The sequence below is a fragment of the Capricornis sumatraensis genome, chromosome 8, assembly GCF_032405125.1.
Source record: "Capricornis sumatraensis isolate serow.1 chromosome 8, serow.2, whole genome shotgun sequence".
Lineage (NCBI taxonomy): Eukaryota > Metazoa > Chordata > Mammalia > Artiodactyla > Bovidae > Capricornis > Capricornis sumatraensis.
The window spans coordinates 63,095,289-63,121,702 of NC_091076.1; the positions used below are offsets into that span (position 1 = coordinate 63,095,289).

Consider the following 26,414-nt stretch of genomic DNA (forward strand, 5'->3'; position numbering starts at 1 on the left):
GGGTGCACATTTAGTTGGCAGTTCTATAGTTTGGATGGATTTCTGGTTTCACATCAGACGGTGCTTAAAAGCTCGTTGATTACACTTTCCATGGACTTGATGTAGCTTGCATTCAGTTCTTTTATCTTCTTCAGTGTTTCCACTTCTGTTTCTCCTGAGGTGTTACTTCTGACAGCCCATTGTCTTAGCGTGTTTCTGTCGAAACTGCTGATTTTGCATTCTGTACTGGTCAATAGCTGCCATCTCTTCTTACTTGGCTTAGTGCAATCATTTTGGTTTTTCTCTTGGCTACCTTGAGTTTGTCCTTGTCCCTTTTCTCTGCCTGGAAGAGGTGGTGGATTCCCTGTGACTGGCTGGTCCTGGTGGCAGCTTCAAGTCAGGCAGCTTCTGTGACTCTAGCAAGTGATGGATCTATTCATCCTTTGAGGAATCACTGCACAGCTCACACTGTTGTGTCAACAGTGAGTTCTAAGCACAGCTGCCTGTTACAAATGGCCTGACAGAGTGAGCTATCCTAGAGCAGTTTTTCAAGTTTCATAAACTGTTGGAAAACAAAGTTTATAGTAGAAGAGCTGACATGTCATTAAGCATAATGGGATGAGGGAACTCCTTGTATAAAACATTGCGTCAAATACATTACATAAATTATGAATGTTCTAAGTGGTATGCCAGATGTCAAAGAAGTTACTCACTTACATTGGTACTAAAAATTACTCTTATAGAAAATAACTTATGCATAATCACTTATTTTGAATCCTGGGTGTATAAAGTGAGCTACTGACATGACTAGTGAAGTAGATTATGAAAATAATTGATATCTTTTTCAAGTCAGTCTTGATAAGACATGTCTATCCAATAGCATATTCCTTAATTGGTATTATAAGATAAAATAAGGTTGATTTAATGGATAGTTGAGAGTGTTAAAAACCTCTGCCTAAATTTAGCTGATAAAATTCAGCCAAGTTTGACTATAGAAGCTGGAAATTTTTTATAAAATGAATTCTAAATGGTGGGAAAAATAACAACCCAAGTTTTCTAAACTTGGGTGAATGTAGAAGGAAAGCGTATTCATTGTTATCCTTTTCCCCCTTTCTGCTTGCCCATGGAATAAATACAGCTGTATTTTATTGAGTGCCTACCTAATAAATTTGTAACAGAAATGGAATGGTTTTATGTTTGCCTTGTATATGGTAGTTATTATCTTTTAGACTATCATCTTTGAGTAGTATGAGTTATTATATTCTGTATTTATATTAAAATGTAAGAAATGAACTTTCTATATTTCCATATTTTTGTCATTAAGTGGTAAATATGAGTATCCTTTCTTAATGTACTTCTAAATGTAATTTCTTGATGCTTTATATTTTATGAGTAGCTGCCTGAAAATATGAAGAGAAAAGAATTTGTGTTCAGAGTCATTTATGCTTATAGCTTTAAGGTATACTTTTTTGTCCCTGGATCTCTCTCAAGTCATAGGAACATGCTGAAGCACCTTTCTGAGAATCTAAGGTGTTGTCCCAAATATTCTGTTATAAAAAACGATGGACATAATTGTTAACTGTGTAATGGTTAACTTTTTCATTCTATATATATGTTGTGATTTTGCATACAAATATATACAATTCATATATTGTAGTTTCAAAAATATATAACATTTTATAGTCATCCAAAATTGTGATTTTTAGGGTTAACTTTGCAATTAAGGAACATTCTGCTCAGTTTTGAGACTTTCATGGGTGTTTTCTCAGGAAATAAATGGCCTGAAGAAACGACAGTATATCCTCCTATATTCACACAAACTAATACAGGATAGCAAGTTATTTATTGGAAAATGTTAATGTATGATGGCTTAAAAGGAAATCATTGTATAGTCTATCCTTTTTTTTTACAGTGTTGTTTTTAGTAACAGTCTCATTTATTCCCATTATTTAAAATAGTTACTTGTTGTACAATGATTTTTTGTGAATGTATAAAAGGTTTTTGAAATTAATTCAAAATCATAGTGTGTAATAACTGGGTTATAATACACACACTAGCATGTTTCACTTTCCTGCATTGGAGAAGGAAATGGCAGCCCACTCCAGTGTTCTTGCCTGGAGAATCCCAGGGACGGGGGAGCCTGGTGGGCTGCCGTCTATGGGGTCGCACAGAGTTGGACACGACTGAAGTGACTTAGCAGCAGCAGCAGCATGTTGCCACTGTATTTTCTCCCATGTTAGTACCTTTTCTCAGCAATGTACATTTAATAACTAACTCATGGGAATATATTTTAAATAAGTCGTGTCCTATATTTTTAGCTGCTAAAGCTAAATTATTGAAGTCTTTAATTTATTCTTACTTTTCCTGAGAGTTTGGTACTAGTAAGATATATTTCTTCATTAGGCAGTCTTTGACATTCTTCCTTTTAAAACAGAAGTATATTGAAAATGCTCATTCTGCTCGTTACAAATGTAGTATGATGTTTTTTTCCGAGAGTATTCTTTTTTTTTAGACTACTGATTCCTTTTTTTTTTTTTGATTGCTCCGAGTCTTTTTTGCTGGGTGTGGACTTTCTCTAGTTGTGGCAAACTGGAGCTGCTCTTGGTTGTGGTGCACGGGCTTCTCATTGTGGTGGCTCTTCTTGTTACAGAGCACGGGCTGTAGGCACATGGGCTTTGGTAGTGGTGCAGGCAGGCTCAGTAGCTGTGGCTTGCGGGCTCTAGGGCTTGTGGGCTTGGGTAGTTGTGGCGTGGGGACTTAGTTACTCAGCAGCATGTGGAATCTTCCTGAACCAGGGATCAAATCTGTGTCCCCTTGCATTGGTAGGCAGATTATTATCCACTGCACCGCCAGGGAAGTCCACAAGGAAGTTTTTTTTTAACTACTTTGCAAAATTATATTCAGTGACTTAACAGTAAAAAGGAAGATTATTGTACACTCGACAGTATGAGTGAATCTGACAATAATTATGCTAGATAAAAACATAATTGGTAAAAATAGAGAACTTGCTATGATTCCATTCATATAAAATTCTTTAAAATACAGAGTCTGTCATGAAATGACGCTTACCTAGAGACTGGGTACTGATGCTGGTGCAGGTGGAAAGAGAGGGAAGGATAATTCCTCAGGGATAAGAAACTTCTGAGGTGATAGGAATGTTTGAAACTTTTCTTGATTGTGGTGATGATTTCAGTGATATGGTATGACATATGACAAAACATAAATTGTAAACATAAAATATGTGAAGGTAATTGTACCTCAGTTATTCCTCAAAAACTTTGTAAAACATTTGATTAGATATACTTTTTGAGCTTTTCAGGAAGAATATTTGATCTACTTGGAAAAGTGAGCCAGAAATATAAAAATTGACTATTGACAGATGTATGAGTTCCTTTTCAGTCTTTGTCAGGGTATTTGGGTTTTAGTTCTAACTTTATTATGTACTTCATGATCTTTTACTAGTCACTTAAGTTCTGAGGCAAAAGAACCTTTACACCTTTCATCAGAATCATTGTAGGAATTTGTAGGTTTATGACCAGCCTGACTATAATTAGAAGAGTTTGAAGTGCAGTTAAATTGTGATGTTCTACAAGAACTTTGAGACTGACTTTGAGATCTGCCTGAATTGGAGGAGAGAAGTTTGTGGGCTAGGTTAAAGTTGGAGCAGTGAAGGGAAGGAATTCTCAATGATAAATTTGGAGTTCTACCTTTTTCTCCTGGTTTAAAGTCACGGGTTAAATTAAACTTTTAGAAAACAAAAGTTACAGCAAGGCAATTCTAGAATGAGATCATTGATCATAAAAGGTATAGGATAATTAGCTTCTAAGAAAAGTATGGATAATAAAGTAGATAAGGATAGACAGGGGGAGCCAGGGTGAAGACAGGGATCCAATCTTACCATCATGGATCAAGATGTGCAACAGCAAAGAAGAAAGCTAGCCAAGAAGTCTCTCTAGACAGAATTCAGGAATACTAACTCCAGGGAGAACGATTTTCACTTGAAACTTAGTAGTTGAATTTGTAGCATATTAAAGGTTTCTTTCTTCAACCATCAGTGGGTTTACGGAAAATTCCATTTCTTCCTTCAGATGGGAATAGATAAGTTATACGGGACAAATATTTGCTTTAAAGGAAGCTAGTGAATAGAAGGGGAGTTACAACCCAGAACTTCAAAGACAATATTTAATTATATTAAATCAGGGCCAAGCTAATTGAGAGGGTATACCAATAATTTACCTCACTGATGTCTAGTGACACTGTAGTTTATACTGAGTCTTTTTTCTAGTTGTGTATTTGAATAGACTTCAGTAGGCAAGATATGAGAAAGGAGGGTATAACTGAATCTCAGGACTTGCCATCCAGTGTGGTGGCAGCAGCAATTTACTTCAGACGAAGGTAATAATCTGGTTTGTTTAGTCATTCCTGGGAGTAGTTAGTTTATTGGTCTGACAGTCTATGAGATATAAAATAAGTAATGTACAGAGGTATTCTGAATGTTTTATTTAGGCAAGGCTCCTTTGCTTTTGGACTTGAGGGAAAGAGAGAAGATAATGAATGTTCTGTTCTCTATATTTGAAAAGAATATTTATTAGTAACTTACTTCCTGACTCTTACATAAACATTTAATGGCATGGATTCATGACTAGCGTATAACAGTCAACAGTTTCATGTGGTATATGACACAGGTCTGGGATAATTCTTAACGTGAAAAATAGTGGATTGTAGGACAAATATTAATGAAATAAATATACCAAGAATATGGAGCAACTAACATGTTTTAATATTTTCTGAAAATAATATTTAATGTTTTCCCTTTAATAATAAATTTCAAAATTTATTCTTTAACAATAAAGTAAGTTGACAGGATAGTAATCTATATAAATAAAATTAATATCTGTATCTTAGGATATCCTGTGAAAATAACCAGACTTGTGTCACAAAACTTGGCTACATATGTTTGGGGAGATAGGACTTAGAAACTATTCTATATTCTGTGCATGAACTTTTCATCTTTAGGATAATTTCAAGGAGAGAGGCATCTTACAGAATATCTCATACTGAGATCCAAGAATACCATGTGACTTAACACAAGTATTAAGTCTCAGCAGAATGAGAAAATAAACGATGATTTCAAATATGGACCTTAAATCAAGTTATGTGGGTAGATGGGCCAACATACAGGCTTTATTATTGATAAATAATAAACCACCTTCTCCCACCTAAAATCCACAGTGACTAAATACATTAATTTTTTCTTTTATGTAAAAGAATTTCAAAGGCAGGTATTCTAGGGCTTGAGTGGCAGCTGCCCTTTATCGTTAGGGTTGTTGTTGTTTAGTTGCAAAGTTAATTTGGAAATCAACCCTGAGTATTCATTGGGAGGACTGATGCTGAAGCTGAAGCTCCAATACTTTGGCTACCCAATGCAAAGAGCCAACTCATTGGAAAAGACCCTGATGCTGGGAAAGATTGAAGGCAGAAGACTTCTTTGCAACCACATGGACTTTAGCCTGTCAGGCTCCTTTGTCCTTGGGATTTCTCAGGCAAGAATACTGGAGTGGGTTGCTATTTCCTTCTCTGGGGGATCTTCCTGACCCACTGCCATCTCCTGCTTGTCAGGCGGGTTTTTTACTGCTGAGCCACCAGGGAAAACTGTATTATAAAGGACCCAGGCCATATTTGATCAGTCTTTCTGGAAGTCCATCTGTTGACTTTCAGTTTTATCTCATTGGTTCTCCCCAGTTGCAAGAGATGCTAGAAAATGTAAAAATTGTAAGTTTGAACAAGTATGATAGTATCTTAGAAAAAATTAGGGTTCTATTACAAGAAAGAAAAGAAAATATAATTATATAGATAACTAATGGTTTCTGCGATGTGCTGTATCATACAGGGTGTATTATGATCCAGGATAAGTAGCAACAGGAATATACTTAAATACATTGGACAGTTGAATATTTTATTTAATAAAACTGCCTTTAAAAAACGTATGCAATAAATGTTTTAGTTATACTATTTATATTGAATTATAGTGCTCTTCTGTTAATTGCTCTATACTTCATGTTTTATAATCCTATGAACTCTTATTTATGATCTGAATTATTATCTTTATCATAATGATATATGCATATAGTTAAAGTGGAATCAGAGATTTAAAAACAAGAATCTTTGTCTCCACCTATTTAAATCTCATCATGGTTCCAGAAGCAAGCACTTTCCAGTAATAGTTTCTTATATACATACCTCCATTTTCTAAATACTGTTCTTTACTCCTCACTCTTATTTTAGATTTTATCCTTTGCTTTCCAGTGATGGTGTTGTTGTTCAATTGCTCAGTCGTGTCTGACTCTTTGTGACCGTACGGACTGCAGCATGTCAGGCTTCCCTGTTCTTCACCATCTCCTGGAGTTTGCTCCAACTCATGTCCATTGAGTTGGTGATGCCATACAACTATCTCATCCTCTATCTTCCCTTTCTCCTTCTGCCTTCAGTCTTTGCCAGCATCAGGGTCTTTTCCAATGAGTTGGCTCTTCGCATCAGGTAGCCAGAGTATTAGAGCTTCAGCTACAGCATCAGTCCTTCCAATGAATATTCAGAGTTGATTTCCTTTAGGATTGACTGGTTTGATCTCCTTGCAGTCCAGGGAACTCTCAAGAGTCTTCTTCAACACTATAGTTCAAAGGCATCAATTCTTTGACACTCAGCCTTTTTTATTGCCCACCTCTCACATCTTTACGTGAGTACTGGAAAAATCATAGCTTTGACTATACGGACCTTTGTCAGCAAAATAATGTCTCTGCTTTTTAATACGCTGTCTAGGTTTGTCATAGCTTTTCTTCCAAGGAGCAAGTGTCTTTTAATTTCATGGCTGCAGACACCATCTGCAGTGATTTTGGAGCCCAAGAAAATTAAGTCTGTCACTGTTTCTGTTGTTTCCCCATCTATTTGCCACGAAGTGATGGGACCAAGTGCCATGATCTTCGTTTTTTGGATGTTGAGTTTTAAGCCAGCTTTTTTATTCTCCTCTTTCACCTTCATCAAGAGGCTCTTTAATTCCTCTTTGCTTTCTGCCATAGGGGTGGTGTCATCTGCATATGTGGGGTTATTGATATTTCTCCCACTCTGCCGGGTCTTAGTTGCAGCATGTGGGATCTAACTCCCTGATCCTCCCAGATCAAACCCTGCATTGGGAGTGCACAGTCTTAGCTATTGGACCACCAGGGAAGTTCCTTTCCAATGGTAGAAGATATTTAACATCCTTGCACACTCCATACCATGTCATCCCAATGCAATTGTATCATAATCTTTGATTAAATTGGTATTTGTTATTTATAGCATTATAACTGTGTAAATATTCTCTGCAACATGTTGTAGTATTAATTAATTTTTTATTAATTTTTTTGTTTTTTTCCTGGAATTGTAACAGTTTCCTTCTTTATTAAAAAAATTGAGATATAGTTTATTTACCATGTTTTATAACATTCAACAGAGTAATTCACAGTTTTTAAAGATTTGCTCCATTTATAGCTGCTATAAAATATTGCCTATATTTTTATTTCCTTAGTTTTCATACCTGTGGCTAAATCGTTCTACGCCTTCCAACAGCTTTTTAGTTTAATTTTCTGTGAGGTGGTGGTCAACTTTTTACATTGATCTTGTAGATGTATTTTTAGCTTAATTATCTTAGTTGTGGTAGATACATATATACATGTCATATCCATCTTTTATATTGGGGTGTCTTTGTTTCCTCTAATATTCCATGGATTTTTGTGCTTTTTGGACTTCCTTTTCCTAACTAACCATGAATGAAAAAAAAATTTGATGCAAGATTTAATTAGTGACTTTTCCTTACTTGCTGTTGAAGTAATGTGGGACATTGAGATAAAATATAGGAAGTGAATTGAGGGTGAATTTTAATCACATCATTTGCATGTTGTTAAATTACCATTAATGACAACAGTGGGAATATACTAGATATAAAATTCCATCTGTACAAAGCAGCTGACCTCAGAGGAAGGAGAAATCAGGCTTAAGAATTGTTTAATTTTATTTTTTTCCCCTCATGAAAGAAGCTGAAATATCCTTTAAAATCAGGTTAGTAGCATCTCTGAAAATGTTTTTGTTTTTTTCTAGCTTCTGGCTAGAGTTTAGCTCTTCAAATAGTTTATGAATCTAAAAATCAGTTTATAATTTGTGCTGTTCATAGAAATTAGTAGTAGGCAAAATAGTTTTATTTTATGTATGGGTGGCAAATTTAATAGTATTCTCTCTTTGAAGAATAATTTTTTCATAAGTTTCTAAATGACAGAAGCAGTAAAGGCATTTTGACAGTTGTATAGAAAACTATACTGGCATATAATACCTCATGTTAAGACTCATCCTGAACTATTTTTCCCATCTTTGCTTTTTCTTGTAGTTACATTTGATTTTCAGAAATTTCAGATTAGGAATCAAAAGACTTACAGGAGCAGTCTTCAGGAATGTGTATTAAACCAACTTTGCTATGTATGCCCCTTCTTTGATTTAAATGAAATAGTAGTATTTCTTTCCCTAGCAGCTTTTCCCTTAACAGTTTCCTAATTATTGACATACAATATATGCTCTTTAATTCACTCATTTAAAGTATATAGTTAATGGTTTTTAGTTGGTTCACAGAATTGTGCAACCATCACCACAGTCAGTTTTATCACCCTAAAAGAAACCTTTTTTTCTCCATCCTCTCCTCTGCCAGCCCTAAGCTAACGAATATGCTAGCTACCTTTCATCTCTATAGATTTACCTATTTTGGACATTTCATATAAGTAGAATCACATGGTCTTCAGTGACTGGCTTCTTTGACTTAGCATCTGTCTTGCAGCATGAATCACTTCTTCATTCCCTTTTATAGATTAATATTCTATTACATGGATATATCACATTTTGTTTATTGTTTACCTATGGATAGATATTCGAGTTATTTTCACTTTGGGGCTATTATAAATAATGATGCTATGAACATTCTTGTGCATTTGTGTGGACATATGTTTTCATTACTCTTAAGTATATACGTTGGGTGGAGTTTCTGTATCTTATGATAACTCTTGTGTTTAACCTTTTGAAAAACTGCCAGATTGTTCTGCAAAGTTGCTGCACCATTTTACATTACCATCGACAGTGTGTGAGGGTCCAGTATTTCTCTACACCCTTGCCAGCCTTGTTATTTGTTGTTTTAGTTGGTAAGTTGTGTCCAGATCTTTCTGCAACACAATGGACTGTAGCCCGCCAGGCTTCTCTGTCCATGGGATTTCCCAGACAAGAATACTGGAGTGGGTTGCCATTTCCTTCTCCAGGGAATCTTTCCAAACAAAGATGGAACCTGTGTCTCTTGCGTCTCCTGCATTGGCAGGTAGATTCTTTACCATTGAGCCACTTGGGAAGCCCAACTTTGTTATTAACTGTATTTGATTATAGTCATCCCAGTGTGTGTGAAGTAGTATGTCATTGTGGTTTTGATTTGCATTTTGTTGAATAGCGGTATCCTGAAATAAAGTTTGTATTTTCTTAAAAAGGAGTGTTTGAAAAGAGTAACTGTTCAGGTATCATGACTAAATATATTAGTGGATCTAAAATGTATAGTAGAGGTTTATATATTCTGTGGTATACATGTATGTGAGAGTTTGTATTTGGCTTAATTGGCTCAAGCCATTTCAGGGCACTGAAGAATTTGAGGTTTTCTGTATTTCAGCAATAGATACTTTTGAAAATTTAAGTCATTCATGAAATTAAAATTTGAAAATTTTAATAATCATTCATCAAATTTAATGTTGATATAAAGGACTTAATCTATATTTTATATGGTAGCTTTATAAGTTCTAGGTCTAGAAGTCAGGGACTGTCTCCTCGTTTTTGAACCCCAAGTCAGTTCATTTTGATGTTTTCCAGTCTTGATCCCTTTTCTGAATTTCTGCTTTATAAAATCCATTTTTTATAATATTTATCTGTTAATTTTGTATAAATTTTCTGAGAATTTATAGAGAACCAAGATAAAGTGCCATTGGCTTTTAAATCGCTTATACATTTTCTTGGTTTGTAGTATCAGTTCAGTTTAGTTGCTCAGTTGTGTCTGACTTTTTGCGACCCCATGAATCGCAGCATGCCAGTCCTCCCTGTCCATCACCAACTCCTGGAGTTTACCCAGACTTGCGTCCATCGAGTCAGTGATGCCATCCAGCCATCGCATCCTCTGTCGTCTCCTTCTTATTCTGCCCCAATCCCTCCCAGGATCAAAGTCTTTTCCAATGAGTCAGCTCTTTGCATGAGGTGGCCAAAGTACTAGAGTTTCAGCTTTAGCATCATTCCTTCCAAAGAAATCCCAGGGCTGATCTTCAGAATGGACTGATTGGATCTCCTCGCAGTCCAAGGGACTCTCAAGAGTCTTCTCCAACACCACAGTTCAAAAGCATCAATTCTTCGGCGCTCAGCCTTCTTCACAGTCCAACTCTCACATCCATACATGACCACAGGAAAAACCATAGCCTTGACTAGACGGACCTTAGTCGGCAAAGTAATGTCTCTGCTTTTGAATATGCTATCTAGGTTGGTCATAACTTTTGTTCCAAGGAGTAAGCGTCTTTTAATTTCATGGCTACAGTCACCATCTGCAGTGATTTTGGAGCCCAAATCATAAAGTCTGACACTGTTTCCACTGTTTGCCGTCTATTTCCCATGAAGTGATGGTACCAGATGCCATGATCTTTGTTTTCTGAATGTTGAGCTTTAAGCCAACTTTTTCACTCTCCTCTTTCACTTTCATCCAGAGGCTTTTGAGTTCCTCTTCACTTTCTGCCATAAGGGTGGTGTCATCTGCATATCTGAGGTTCTTGATATTTCTCCTGGCAATCTTGATTTCAGCTTGTGTTTCTTCCAGTCCAGCGTTTCTCATGATGTACTCTGCATATAAGTTAAATAAGCAGGGTGACAATATACAGCCTTGATGCACTCCTTTTCCTATTTGGAACCAGTCTATTGTTCCATGTCCAGTTCTAACTGTTGCTTCCTGGCCTGCGTACAGATTTCTCAAGAGGCAGGTCAGGTGGTCTGGTATTCCCATTTGTGGTATAATACTAACTAAATACATTTCTCCAAGGACAATTTTTTAGATACATAAACAAACGTTATTTAGTTCTCCTAAATGTTATTTAGTTCTTTAGTTCTTGGTTGTGGTGCACAGACTCTCTAGTTACGGTGCATGAGCTCAGTGGTTGTGGCAGTTAGGCTTAGTTGCTCCATGGCATGTGGGAAATTAGTTCCCTGACCAGAGATTGAACCCATAGACTCTCAACCACTGGACCACCAGGGAAGTCCCACTGCTCCATTATATATAAGGGACTTGAGCATCCATGGATTTTGGCATCTGCCAGGAGCTTGAAACCAGTCCTCTGTGGACACCAAGGGACAACTGTATATTTCTTTTTATCATCCTGTGGGTATTGATGGTTCAGGCTGTAAGTTCCAACCGGTCTTCTTTCGGTTGTGTCAGTGAAGGTTTCTCAGCCTTTGCAGTGCTGTTTGGATCTGTACTGCATGTGCAGCGCACCCAGTGGACAGTCTGGAACCTGGGTGTTGATCTGTCTTCAATTTGTAATTCTGTTTAGGGTCAGATCCATGCTGGTTAGGGCCACATCCATGCATGTGCAGTTTGGAGACAAATCCAGGAGTTCAAAAACATCTTTCCTGAGCTGCTTCCTCCTCTCAATATCCATAATATTTTTCCTTTCCCTGAGCTCCCATTTCTAGTCGTCCTATCAGAGCCAAGCCAGAGGACAACAGAGAGAGGAAAAAGCCAATAATGAGAGTTTGTCTCACCCTCTTGGGACTGGAGCTACTCTAATTGGAGAGTATGACAGACTGAGTCACGGACCCCCAAATCTCCAGGCGCTAGTTCCTGGAGTCCACATGTGGCATGTCTGTGGAATCATGGTAATATATGTGCATGTTCTAAAATGCCAGGTTTATTACCTTACCTGAAAATATTTTTATTTATTTAATTGAAAAAAATCTTCCTTGACTACTAGAAATAGGTTTACATAATTATGTATTCTTGGTTGTTTCTCAGTTAGATATTTTCAACAGTGATTATTCCCTGAAAATTTATTGTGTGGGTGGCATTGTGCTAATGATGATATTGAAGGTATTTATAACCTGTCCTCTTTGATTTTGTAATAAGTATTCTAGTTGCCCTTGTGATTTAATTAAGTAAAATTGGCTGTTTACACAGTGTTTATCACATCCTCATATAAATTGTTGAGTTGGGTCTTGATTTTTCCATTTCTCATAGAGTTATGTAGTATTTACCTATACCTAATAGTTACATGGTGTGGTGTTTAGGTCAGTATAAGCTACCAAAGGTTGTAGGTGAGGGCATGGACTGGCGTAAGTTTCGGAAGATCCTGATCTGAGCATTCCTGGCTCTTAGCTGGAGGGATAGATCAAGCTAATAACAGTATAATACTGTAGTTTGCTCATTTTTTGTCTCAGTGAGAAATACTATGAAGGTAGTTCTCAGAAGAGCTGTCCTAAGAGCTGTCCTTCTGTAAATTTTACATTTAAGAAATAAGATTGATAGGAATTACCTGCTGATCCAGTGGCTCAGACTCCATGCTCCCCATGCAGGGGACCTGGGTGTGATCTCTGGTCTGGGAACTAGATCCCACATTCTGCAACCAAGAGTTCTAATGCCGCAACCAGAGCCTGCATGCCACAATGGAAGACCTGGCACAGCACCTCCCCCCAAAAAGTTCTCTAAAAAAAATAAATAAGAAAAAAATAAAATAAAAATGCAAAAAAAAGTAGTAAAATAATAAAAATAAATAGGGATGATACAGCACTGGATCAAATAAATCTTTTTCCATTTCAAAGGACTTTTAAAAAATCTACGAGAATAAGTTCCAAGACACTTTAAATGAGATGAAGATGTAGACTGAGGAAGCAAAAGGCACATGGAACAGAAGAAGTATAGGTCAGTTTCTGATTAAAGTTCAACAAAATGTTGGTGCCGAGAAAGATCAATCAAGTTGTTCCTTCTTTACTGTCTCTCCATTTGATGCCTGGCCCGTAGATATTTGTTACATGGGGTATAATTTTATTACTTTCTTGGCTTTATAAATAATTTCTTTCTTTCTTTCTTTTTGGCTGTGCTGTGCAGCATGTGGGATCTTAGTTCCTAACCAGGGGTCAAACCCATGCCTCTTGTGTAGGGGGCACAGAATTTGAACCACTGGACAGTCAGGGAAGTCTCATTTTGCTTCTTTTTAATTGGAAAAGTGTTATATTATTTTTTGTTTTCAAATACATTCATGTTGTAAATGTGTGGATCTATGTGGAATTTTTTCTGTGGTCACTTGCCCTTTAGGAGAAAAACTAGCTATTATAGCTAATAGTAGAGAGAAAATATTATGTAGAATACATTTAATAGAAAATTTTTCCTAAAAATTCTTTCTGTGGTACATTTATTCAAATACTAAGATCTGTTCATCCTAAACTTTTAAACTGAAATTTTTAGTAAGATAAATACAGATTCACGTGCAATTAATAACAAAGAAAAGAGCACCAATAACAAAAAAAGAGAGCACTTAATAACAACAACAAAAATATATTTTGCCAGTTTTTCATGAAGATAACATTTTCCACAACCAGGTATTGTCACTGGTATTATCCACTGATCTCATTTCGCTTTCCGTGTGTGTGTGTGTGTGTGTTTAATTCTGTATAGTTTTATAACTGTGTGGGTGCATGTATCTACCACCACAGTCAAGATTCTAGATAGTTGGTAAAGTCATCGAGCTTGATAGCTTGATAACCTGTGGGTTTTCTGTTGGTAGAAGTCGCAGCATGGAACCACATGCAGTATGATTTACCACAGTCCATTTATCAATCTTCCAGCAAAGTTCCTTTGGTTTCTGGTTCTGATTGGACCGGGGCAAATCTCATGATACCCTTTAGTTCCTAAGAGTTGAAGTCCCTCATTCAAGTATGTTTGGGGATCCTTTCGTTTGCCCAAGAGAGCCCTGAAAAACGGCTGGCAGCTTAATTGTACTGGTATTTTGAAAGCACTGTATTGAATGTTTTTGGACTGAAAAATAGTCCCCGTTACTGATTTTCATTGTCTCTTTTTTCCCCTTACTAGGATCAGGAATATTTTTTTCAGCCCCCCTCGGAACCACATTAAGCCCTCAGGAGCCTGTTTATTTGAAGGATAATAGGGCATTTATTTCATGTCCTTGAATCCCAAAGACATATGACCTGGGCTTACCATTAGCTTTTTCTCTACTAGATCACTTAAAGCATCATGCTTTAATAACCAAGGTGGTTCATTTTATCCTTCTATGGATAATTTCAATTGAACCCCAAACTGGCAATATCAGAGTTATATATGATAACGTGGTTTGCAGACATTACAGGAGGTACAAATAAAAGTAATTTGTTTATTTGAAACCAAACCTTTCCTTAGAGATACTATATGACTGTGAGAGACTTTGGTGGTTGTTTATTAATATTATATGCTGCTTTGTAAATATATCTTTCAGTATCATACTTTGAACAACGACATAATGCTGTTAATGGGGATATTAACTTTGAATACTTGGTAAAAATTGTGTTTGCCTATTAAATTCACAATTTTTTTAATCTTTTCATTTAACTTACACATTTGTATATATTGCGTTTTTCATGATGCAGGTACTGATGTTACTACCATTTTATGAATGAGAAAAAGATACCGAGTCTGAAGGATGTTAGGTTACTTGCCCCAGTATTAAACCTAATGAGGAGACCAGGATTCAGGTCCAGGTATCCAAATCCTTATTAGCTTCTGTTCTGTGGTGCCTCCCATGGATGATGATAGTAACTAAAATTTATGGAGTTATTTACTATGTACCTGGCTTAGGATAATTATTTTATGTAAATTATCTCATTTAATTTTCACCATACCATGTGACTGGTGTTATTATTAATAGCACCATGGAGGTAGTTAGTCCCATTATCTGGACTAGAAAATTGAAGTTACATAATTTATTTGACCATACACCTCCTAATTAGAAGAGCTAGAATTTGACCCCAGATCTTTTTGGTTCCAGAGTTGGTAACAATTATGTTTCACTGAAAACTCACCTGCAGTTGCAAGAACATACATTTATTTGTCATGTTAATTCTTTTACCCTCATAAGATGCATGGCACTGTATTCTATTGAAAAACCGTCTTCTCTGGTGACTGTGGCTTCATTTTTCATGTGATTTATATCCCTGTCAGTATGATATGGCCAGTGAGGACAATTAGAAAATATATCTTTTTTTTCTTCTCTTTCTGTACTTTTTAACAAATGATACATTCTCATGGTTCAAAATTTATAAAAGAACAGACGGTGAAAAAAATCTCCTTTCCACCCAGTCCCCTAAGGCACTTCATTTCCCTTCCCAGAAGGAAGAATATTTCTTACCAGGATTTTTTTTCCTTGGCCTTAGTGTGCAGCTTGTGGAATCTTAGCTACTTGACCCAGCCCCTGGCAGTGAACCGAGTCCCCTGACAGTGGAAGCGTGGAGTCCTAACCACTGGACCAACTGCCAGGGAATTCTCTTTTACTAAGTTTTGATGTATCCTTTTAAGAGTTAAGATATATCTTAAAAGTATGAATTGGGATATTTACTCTATTTAAAAAAAATTGCCATCACAGCAGTTTCTTTAAATTTCCAAAACTATTGTTATCTTGGAATTTACAGAATCTAACTCTTGGGATTTTTTGTTTGTTTTGGTAAGGACACTTAAGTTCTCTTAACAAATTTGAATTAGTAGTATAAAATGTGTTAATAGTATTATCAACTATATTCATGTTGTACATTAGGTTTTCCTCCTCCATCTTACAGCTGAGAAGTTTGTGCCTTTCTCCCTACCTGACCTTGTTTCCCCCAAGCCTTGGTAACTACTTTTCCACTCAGTTTCTAAGAGCTTGACCTTTTTTTTTTTTTGCCTTGAAAGATTCCACATGTCAGTGACACCAGAATTTTTCTTTCCCTTTCTGGTTTATTACTTGTAGAGTAGTGCCCTCAAGCTTTATCCATGTTGCTGCAAATGGCAGGATTTTCTTCTTTCTTGTGGCTGAATAATACTCCATTGTAAATGTATGTGTGCTCAGTTCCATCTGACTCTGCGACCCCATGGACTGTAGTCTGCCAGGCTTTTCTGTCCATGGGATTTTTCAGATAATCATACTAGAGTGGGTTGCCATTTTCTCAAGGGGATACCACATCTTTATTCATTTATCCATTGATGGATACTTAAGTTGTTTCCGTATCTTGGCTATTGTGAAAAACATTTGCTGCATTGAAAGTGGGAGTACATCCTGTTTTTGTTTCCTTGGATATATTCCCAGAAATGGGATTGCTGGATTGTATGGTAATCCTCTTTTTTAATTTTTTGAGGAACCACCATACTGTTTTCCATGACTGCACCAATTTACATTCCTGCCAATAGTGCCCTGGGGCTCCATTTTCTCCACAGCCTCACCACTTTATTTTTTCCCCCAATTTTATCAAGATACAAATTGACATACAGCATTGAAGTTTAAGGTGTACAGCATAATGATTTGACTTACATATTTCTTGAAATGTTGCCACAGTAAATTTAAACATCTGTCATTCTATATAGATATAAAAAAGAAAAAAAATTTTACTCATGATAAGACCTCTTTTAATTTGCTCTTTTGATAACTTTCATGTACACCATACAACAGTGTCTCATCTTTTTAATGATAGCTATTATAACAGGTGAGGTGATATTTTCTTGTGATTTGATTTGTATTTTCCTAATGACTAGTGATGTACTTAATGTACCTGTTGGTCATTTGTATGTCTTTGTAAAAATGTTTATATTCAGTTCCTCTGTCCTTATCCAAACCCGGTTTCCTTTTTGTTTTGTTTCTTTTGGCTATTGAGTTCTTTATATATTTTGGATATTAATCCCTTATCATACACATGACTTGCAAATATTTTTCCCATTGCTTCGTTGCCTTTTCATTTGGTTGTTGATCTCCTTTGCTGTGCATAAACTTTGTAGTTTGATGTAGTTATTTATTTTTGTCTTTGTTGCCTGGAATGAATGTGTGTTTGGGTTTGTGTGGTGTTTCTCAAATTTGCCTGATGATAAGATACCCCAGAATGTTATTTACTTCTTGAATGCATATTTTTGGCTACTGAGGGAAATAGGAATGTAAGAATATCTTGGCACAAAGACATCTCAGTTCTTAAAAATGGCATTTTAGAGCCCACATATTCTTAAATGTAGCTACAAGGGAGCAGTTGCATATGACAGCACCTTGCTGGTTCTCTTAGTTTGGCTGTTGACTTCCCTCCAGGTTTATTTTTACCAGTAACCAGTGTCCATATGTGCAGAAAGAGTGCTGTATGCTCAATTACTTCTCTTTTTTAAAATTTATTTTATTAATGTATAGTTGCTTTACATCACTGTATTAGTTTCTAGTATACAGTAAAGTGATTCAGTTATATTAGGTTGGTGCAAAAGTAATTGTGGTTTTGCATTAACTTTGCCATTTGATATTGAAATACATTCTCAAATAGATGTGGTTTCATGATAATTTCTTGCTTTATGTTTTTTGCTAATGAATTATTACTTGCTGTTTATTTTACATTTATTTGAGACTAGGGAAATGATGTTAGACAACAAGCAAATTCAAGCGATTTTGTTATTCAAGTTCAAAATGGGTTGTAAAGCAGCAGAGACACCTTACATCAACAAAGTGTTTGGCCCAGGAGCTGCTAATGAATGTACAGTGCAGCGGTGGTTCAAGAAGTTTTGCAAAGAAGATGAGAGAGCCTTGAAGATGAGAAGTATAGTGGCCGGCCATCAGAAATTGACAACAACCAACTGAGAGCATAGCTTTAATAAGCTGATGATCTTACAATTTAGACGAGAAGTTGCTCAAGAACTCAGCATTGATCATTCCAAGATCATTTTGCATTTGAAGCAAATTGGAAAGGTGAAAAAGCTTGATAAGTGGGTGCCTCATGAGCAGACCACAAATCAAAAAAATTGTTTTGAAGTGTCATCTTCTCTTATTCTACGCAACAAGGAACCATTTCGTGATCGGATTGTGATGTGCGATAAAAAGTGGATTTTATGCAGCTACCAGTGATGACTGACTCAGCGCTTGGATTGAGAAGAAGCTCCAGAGCACTTCCCAAAGTCAAACTTGCTCCCCAAAAAAGGCTCATGGTCACTGTTTGGTGGTCTGCTGGCTGTCTGATCCATTACAGCTTTCTGAATCCCAGCGAAACCATTACATCTGTGAAGTATGCTCAGCAAATCGATGAGATGCACCAAAAACTGCAACGTCTGCCGCTGGCATTCTTCTCCACGACAATGCCTGACTGCATGTTACACATCCAGTGCTTCCAAAGCTGAATGAATTGGGCTATGAAGTTTTGCCTCATCCTCCATATTTACCTGACATCTCACCAACCGATTGCTATTTCTTCAAGCATCTCAACAACTTTTTGCAGGAAAAATGCTTCCACAACTAACAGTACACAGAAATGCTTTCCAAGAGTTTGTCAAATTCCAAAACAAGGATTTTTATGCTGCAAGAATAAACAAACTTATTTCTCCTTGACAGAAATGTGTTGACTGTAGTGGTTCCTATTTTGATTAATGAAGACGTGTTTGAGCCTAGTTATAACGATTTCAAATTCAGGGTCCGAAACTGCTATTACTTTTCACCAATCGAGTAGATTATACTTTCATGCACATTACTTCTTGACTTGAACTGATTCCTGGATGAGAATAAGACATGGAAAAAGGATAACCAAACATGTTAGTATCTTGCTTGATTGATCAATCTTCAGAGGAATGGTGGTCTAGGTTCTGGAAATGTGATTTTAGATAGATGTGTTAGCAAGGACATTTTTGGCATGGAGGGACTTGATTATTTCCTCTGTGGCTACTCCAACTGCTCACTTTTTCTTTAGCTTTCTTTTGTCTGATTAATAATCTCAGCAGTGGGACTTCCTTGGTGGTCCAGTGGTTAAAAATTCACCTTGCAATGCAAAGGACACGGGTTCAATCCCTGGTCCAGGAAGACCCCTCATGCTGTGGGGCAGCTAAGCCTGTGCACCACAGCTACTGAGCCCGTGGGCTGCAACCACTGAAGCCTGCACAGCCTGGAGCCAGTGCTCTGCCACAAGAGAAACCACTGCAATGAGAAGCCCGTGTACCACAACTACAGAGTAGCCCTCCCCTCCCAGCAACTAGAGAAAGCCCACGACAGCAGCAAAGAACCAATGCAGCCAAAAATAAATAAAAACTAAAGAAAAAGTCTGAGCAATGGGGACTGCATAGGGCCAGGATAAAGAGGAGAAAGTGTTCTTTGTCTGCCTCCAATGCGGGAGACCCGGGTTCAATCCCTGGGTCGGGAAGATCCCCTGGAGAAGGAAATGGCAACCCACTCCAGTATTCTTGCCTGGAGAATCCCATGGACTGAGGAGCCTGGTGGGCTGCAGTCCACGGGGTCACAAAGAGTCGGACACGACTGAGTGACTTTACTTACTTACTTACTCAGTATTTTAACCACATTATAATTTATGTAGAATTCATGGGGTTAACCAGGGAAATCTGGTCATTGGTTGTAAAGGAAAATGCATTCTGAATTCTAAGCAGTTCTTTCCATAAGGTGTAGTTTGTGAGTGGGGAATGATTTCCTTATTTCTTAATAATTAAATAACGTAATAACTAATTGCTTCAGTTATTTTAAGGGCTGCTTATATGTGAAATGATACACATGGCTTTTTGTGTGTGGCTTATTTCCTTTGTGTAATGTTTTCAGCACTCATCCACATTGTAGTATGTGTTAGAATGTCATTTCTTTTAATGGCTGAATACTATTCCATTGTAACTGATCACTTATTTATTTTTTTAATTAGTTTTTGGCTGTGCTGGGTCTTCGTTACAATGCATTAGCTTTCTCTAGTTGCAGTGAGCAGGGGCCACTCTCTAGATCCCGTGCTCGGGCTTCTCATTTTGGTGACTTCTCCTGTTGTGGAGCCTGGGCTGTAGGCACCCAGGCTCAGTAGTTGTGGTGCACAGGCTTGGTTGCCCCGTGGCATGTGTGATCTTCCCGGACCAGGGATTGACCACATGTCCCCTGCATTGGCAGGCAGATGTCAACCACTAGACCACCAGGGAAGTGTGATAACTTTTAGTAGCGGTCAGCTTTATCTCAAACGTCCTTCTCTGTTTAGCATTTCTCTTATGCTGTTAGTTTTCGTGTCTTGCTGAGTGTCAGAGGTTACAAACTGATGTGACACGTCACCTTGAAATGTAAAATACCGTGAATTGAGTGAAGTTTTTGATTTTCATTTACCCCCTTTAAATTTGGGGGCATTGAAACAGATCTGTATATTCACCTGACCTAGTCCCAGCCTCATTTTCTGGTTCTAGAGATAGGCACGGAGGTAGAAGTCACTGGGGATTTTGGCATGTTATCATGAGTCCATAGTTTTTGCTGTCACCACTAGAACCCCCATTGGAAATCTACTACTACTCAGAGATGGAATTCAACTATTTGAATTGCAAAATGGGAACCTGAACAAGTCCTTTTCCCCTACTGTTCCTTAACCATAGTTGATATGCATACTGGTTAATCCCATGCTGTTCTCTAGATGGAATTAGATTAGTGAACAGTAGGAGAATATTTAATTCTCAATGGCACCCCACTCCAGTACTCTTGCCTGGAGGATCCCATGGACGGAGAAGCCTGGTAGGCTGCAGTCCATGGGGTTGCTAAGAGTTGGGCACGACTGAGCGACTTCACTTTCACTTTTCACTTTCATGCATTGGAGAAGGAAATGGCAACCCACTTCAGTATTCTTGCCTGGAGAATCCCAGGGACAGAGGAGCCTGGTGGGCTGCCGTCTATGGGGTCACACAGAGTCGGACATGACTAAAGCGACTTAGCAGTAGCAGCAGCAGCATAAAATTGTATTAGCTTAAGCAAAAAGGTCATAGCTTTGTTGGCTAAAATTTCCAAGCTTGATCTTGTTCTTGTATCCTCACGTATAATTCTGACTTTTTAAAAAATTCTGATTACATAACATTTAATCGTGCTGCATTTAGTCTTGTTTCCTGCCTAAGATGAAGTTAATTCTATATTCTATTGCCTGTTTTATTAGTCATTACTCCCAGCTTTGTCTTTTACAAAATTAATATACATGCCTTCTATGTCATAATCCAAATCACTGATTTGTTGTTGTTCAGTCGCTAAGTCATGTCCGACTCTTTGCGACCCCAAGGACTACAGCTCACCAGGCTCCCCTGTCCTTCACCATCTCCCAGAGTTTGCTCAAATTCATGTCTACTGAGTCAGTATTGCTGTCTAACCATCTCATCCTCTGCTGCCCCCTTCTCCTTTTGCCTTCAGGCTTTTCCAGCATCAGGGTCTTTTCCAGTGAGTTGGCTCATCACATCAGGTGGCCACAATATTGGAGCTTCAGCTTCATCATCAGTCCTTCCAGTGAATATTCAGGCTTGATTTCCTTTAAGATTGACTGGTTTGATCACCTTGCAGTTCAAGGGACTCTCAAGAGTCATCTCCAACAAAAAGTGTTTAATAGTTTTGGCAGATTGGCACTTCTTTAGACCTATTTTTTCCAAAAAAGATGTAGAATGTTTAATCAACACTCTTTTGTATTTGAGTTTCAGTGAGATTTGCATGACCCTATAGGGACTTCCCTGTAGCTCAAATGGTAAAGAATCTGCCTGTGAGGCAGGAGACCAGGGTTCAGTCCCTGGGTTGGGAAGTTCCTCTGGTGAAGGGAATGGCAGTCCACTCCAGTATTCTTGCCTGGAGAATTCCATGGACAGAGAAGCCTGGTGGGCTACAGTCTGTGGGGTCACAAAGAGTCGGACATGACTGAGTGACTAACACAACACAACTCTAATTATTCAGTCCACAATTTATTATCTAAAATGTGTTGTTATTGATATGAGACCTTGTCAAAAACTTCCCTAATTAAAGTCAGCATGTTCATCTTAATTATTATTATTAGTTAATTTAATCACTGTACCATTTTAATTTTTGGAACATGATCTTTGTCATAACATGGACTGTAATTAACTTTTTGTAACTTCTGGCTAGCTTTATAGCTAGGCATATGAAGAAATTGGTCTACTTCTTATGTGATCTCTTAAAGGGAAAGGTGTATTTTTAAAAATTTTACTTTTCAGCTTTTTTTCTTCTATTTTTCTATTTCTTTTTGGCTGCACTCAGTCTTCATTGTATGTCCTCTGGAGGGGACGACAGAGGATGAGATGGTTGGATGGCATCACTGACTCAATGGACATGAGTTTGAGCAAGCTCCGGGAGTTGGTGGTGGACAGGGAAGCCTGGGATGCTGCAGTCCATGGGGTCACAAAGAATTGGACACAACTGAGCAACTGAACTGACTGATATATATATTTTTTTAATTTTCAGCATTTTTTCTTCTGTTTTTATTTTTGGCTGCACTGAGTCGTCGCTGTGCGTGCAGTCTTTGTCTAGTTGCAGTGAGTGGGGGCTGCTCTTCCCTGGGGTATGAGGGCTTCACATACGGTGGCTTCTCTCGTTGAGCAGCACAGGCTCTAGGCACGCAGACTCAGTAGTTCTGGTGCACGGGCTTAGTTGCCTTGCAGCATGTGGGGTCTTCCTGGACCAGGGATTTAACACATGTCCTCTGCACTCTGCATAAACAGGCCACTTATTAGCCACTGGACCACCAGGGAATTCCTCCACATTTATTTTTTTTTAAGTGAAGCAATTTTTTTTGATCACACAGTTCTGCTTGCTGGATCTTAGTTCCCCACCATAGGTCAAACCCGGGCCCCCTCCAGTGGAATCTTGGAGTCCTAACCACTGGACCTTAAGGGAATTCTCATAAAAATTCACTTTTATAGAGATTTGAATTGAATCCTTTTTCAAAATTGGTGTAGAAAAAATAATAAGAATTGATATGTTCAGTTATTATTAGAAGATTGTTTCATTCACTTGAAAATAGTTGCTTCTTATATTATGGTAAAACAAAGAATATGTCAAGTTGACCTTTTGCCAGTGCTATAGACTGTTTATTTTCCAAATTACATTCATCTCATCATTGCAAGATAATCTGAAGCCTAAGATTAATTCAAGTCTAAATTTGATTTTGCTAAGATTTCTGTATAAGATTCAAAATCATTTGAAGTAAAAACAAGTGGTATCTGTATAAATTTGATCTAAAAGGACCTACTTAAGGAGAAAACAAATGATTTGTCTATTATAATTATCTTTGAAAATGTGTTTTTCTAATATCATTTATATAAAGAGGAATAGTGAGTGCTGAATAGCAGTAAATAGTCACATAGAATCCCTGCCCCTTGTATAACTTACATTTTTCTCAGGAGAGACAGATAATAAGCAAAACATACAAAGTGAAAAATTGCCAGTCTTTTAAAACTCCCAAATGACTGTACTTTGTGTAATTTCGGCTTTCCTTTAAGACAGTATAAACAGATGGATATATGTCATTAGACCTTTTGATCCTAAGCATCCAGAGAATCACTTAAGTTTCCTGAAATAATGGATTGTAAGTAATACAAGGCTTCCCCGACGGCTCAGGAGGTAAAGAATCCACCTGCAGTGTAGGAGATGCAGAAGATGTGGGTTTGAGCCTTGGTTTGGGAAGATCCCCTGAAGGTAATGGCAGCCGACTCCAGCATTCTTGCCTGGAAAATCCTATAGATAGAAGAGCCTGATGGGCTACAGTCCATAGGGTTCAAAAGAGTCCGACACAACTGAGCATACAAGAAGATAGAAATCTTAGACTACAGCTATGTCTGGTTTCAACACTGAAATGAGTTCACATTCAGAAGACGGGAATGGACTTTAGGAACTTCAGAATTGTCTAGGATCTTATGTATTTTAATTATTAATATGTCCCATGAATCTACTCCTAATTTCTTATATTTGTAGCATTTTAATGGAAAGTAGGTTGGCACAATGGGACTCTAGCTGCCAACAAACCTGGATAGTGGGGTGAAATGTCTATTTTCTTAAGTGCACTCAGTAATTCAAAAAATATTTGTTGTCTGTAATGTATGAAGCACTAAAAGATTTATTGCAATCTTTAAGATCTAGCAGAAGCATAAAGAAATAAAGCAGACTGAAGCATTTTGTTTTTTGAATGTGTTTTTTAAAATATTTATTTATTTATTTATAGCTGCTTTGTGTCTTCGTTGCTGTGCAGGCTTTTCTCTGGTTGCCTGAGAGCAGATGCTACTCTTTGTTGTGGTGCTTGGTTTTCTCTTTGCCATGGCTTCTCTTGTTGCAGAACACGGGCGTGCAGGCCTCAGTAATTTTGACACATGGGCTCATTAGCAGTGGCTCCTGGACTCCAGAGCACAGTCTCAATAGTTGTGGCGCTGGGTTTAGTTGCCCCGTGGCATGTGAGATCTTCCTGGCATGCGTTCATGGTTAGTCACTCATTCATGTCCATCCATGTTGTAGCAGATTGCAAAATTTCATTCTTTTTATGGCTGAGTAGCATTCCATTGTGTATATGTAGGTATATAGACACACCCCACATCTTTATATCCATTCATCTGTTAATGAATGCTTAGGTTGCTTTCATATCTTGGCTATTGTAAATAATGCTATGAACATTAGGATACAGGTATCTTTTTGAATTAGTGGCTTTGCTTGGCAATGTCAAATCTTTGGCACTTAACATATCAGAAAGAGCTCTATAAATCAGTACTGGAGTAATGGAGGGCATGCTCAGTTACTCATGTAATTAGGTACTTGGCCCAAAAGTGGTGACTGTCCTTTCTCTGTATAACCTTTTAGCCAGAAGTTGTTATATAGCCCTATTCATCTGCAAGAAGCATGGGGGAAATGTTTCCATGCCTTATGTCCCCAAGGAAAGGGGAACTACGTTTGTGAGAGCATCAGAAGTCTCTTTTACAAATATCTAGGTCCAGTATTCTCATGCTTTATGTACTCAGAACATAAAAAAGAAAATTTTTGTTTATTTGGCTATGCCAGATTTTAGGCGCAGCACACAGGCTCTTCCATCTTCATTGCAGCATTTGTGTTCTGTTAGTTGCAGCCTGCGGGATCTTTATTTGTGGCATGCGAACCTTTAGTTGTGGCATATGGGATCTAGTTCCCCAACCAGGGATCGAACTCGGGCCGCCTGCATTGGGAGCACCGAGTCTTAGCCACTGGCTGCTGCTGCTGCTAAGTCACTTCAGTCGTGTCCAACTCTGTGTGACCCCATAGACGGCAGCCCACCAGGCTCCCCCGTCCCTGTGATTCTCCAGGCAAGAGCACTGGAGTGGGTTGCCATTTCCTTCTCCAGTGCATGAAAGTGAAAAGTGAAAGTGAAGTTGCTCAGTCGTCGACTTTTCGCGACCCCATGGACTGCAGCCTACCAGGCTCCTCTGTCCATGGGATTTTCCAGGCAAGAATACTGGAGTGGGGTGCCGTTGCCTTCTCCACTTAGCCACTGGACCACCAGGGAAATCCCTAGATTCCCTTTGGAAGTTATCATTTAGAATTATCTTCTTGTTATCCTACTTCTCTGTTACCTTAGTTCAGTAATGTCCTCTAGAAAGGAACATTGAAACATTGTTAATATTGAAACATTTAATCTGTATCAAATGCAATGATTAACTTAGCTTGAGATGAAATGGAAAAGATTGTATATATGTGGGAGTATTAGTATACATTCTTCTGGGTTTTACTTTCCTAGATCTGTCCACTGAAAAGTTTGAGAAACAGTCAATAATACCCAAGCAGCAGGCACCCTTAGTATCCTGATTGTGATCTGTAAATAGAACTTCCCACTTAAAAGAACCAGGCTGCTTGGGGAAATGTCTGATTCTAGGTTTGGGTCAGGAAATTTATGAAGTGAGCTTAGAATATCTTGTTGTACTAGAAAGGAAGGAAAGTGTCAGACAGTACTTAGAGTCATAAAAAATGGATTCAGGAGCCAATTTGAAGAACAGTCTGCCTCTACAAAGGGTTAGGGAAATTGATCATGGCTAAACTAAGTAAGAATGTAAAGAGATTGAAACATACCAAATATGTTTTTTAAATTACCCCTTTTAAGGGGATTAAGGGAGAATGGAGGACGTGTATATGTGTGGCTGAGTTCCTTTGCTGTTCATCTGAAATTGTCACAACGTTGTTAATCAGCTATACCCCAACAAAATAAAAAGTGCAAGAGAAAAAAAAATATACCCTTTTTGGATACAGGTTTCTAAGACCACTCCTAGATTCATGATTCAGAGGAAGGGCTCCTAGGACTGAGCATAGTCATACTCAACTATTCTGATTCATTATCACAAAAGGATATAAAGCAAAATTAGCAAAGAGAAAAGGAAT

At 37.7% G+C, this 26,414-nt stretch overlaps 1 protein-coding gene and 1 pseudogene across 1 annotated transcript in view; one reads left to right on the plus strand and one right to left on the minus strand.

Annotated features, from left to right (window-relative positions):
• The window catches only part of USP32 (ubiquitin specific peptidase 32), a 164,461-nt gene that overhangs the window by 35,779 nt on the left and 102,268 nt on the right, over positions 1–26,414 (plus strand). The gene's annotated exons all lie outside the window — the stretch shown is intronic.
• On the minus strand, positions 11–12,614 carry LOC138082748 (V-type proton ATPase subunit G 3-like; annotated as a pseudogene).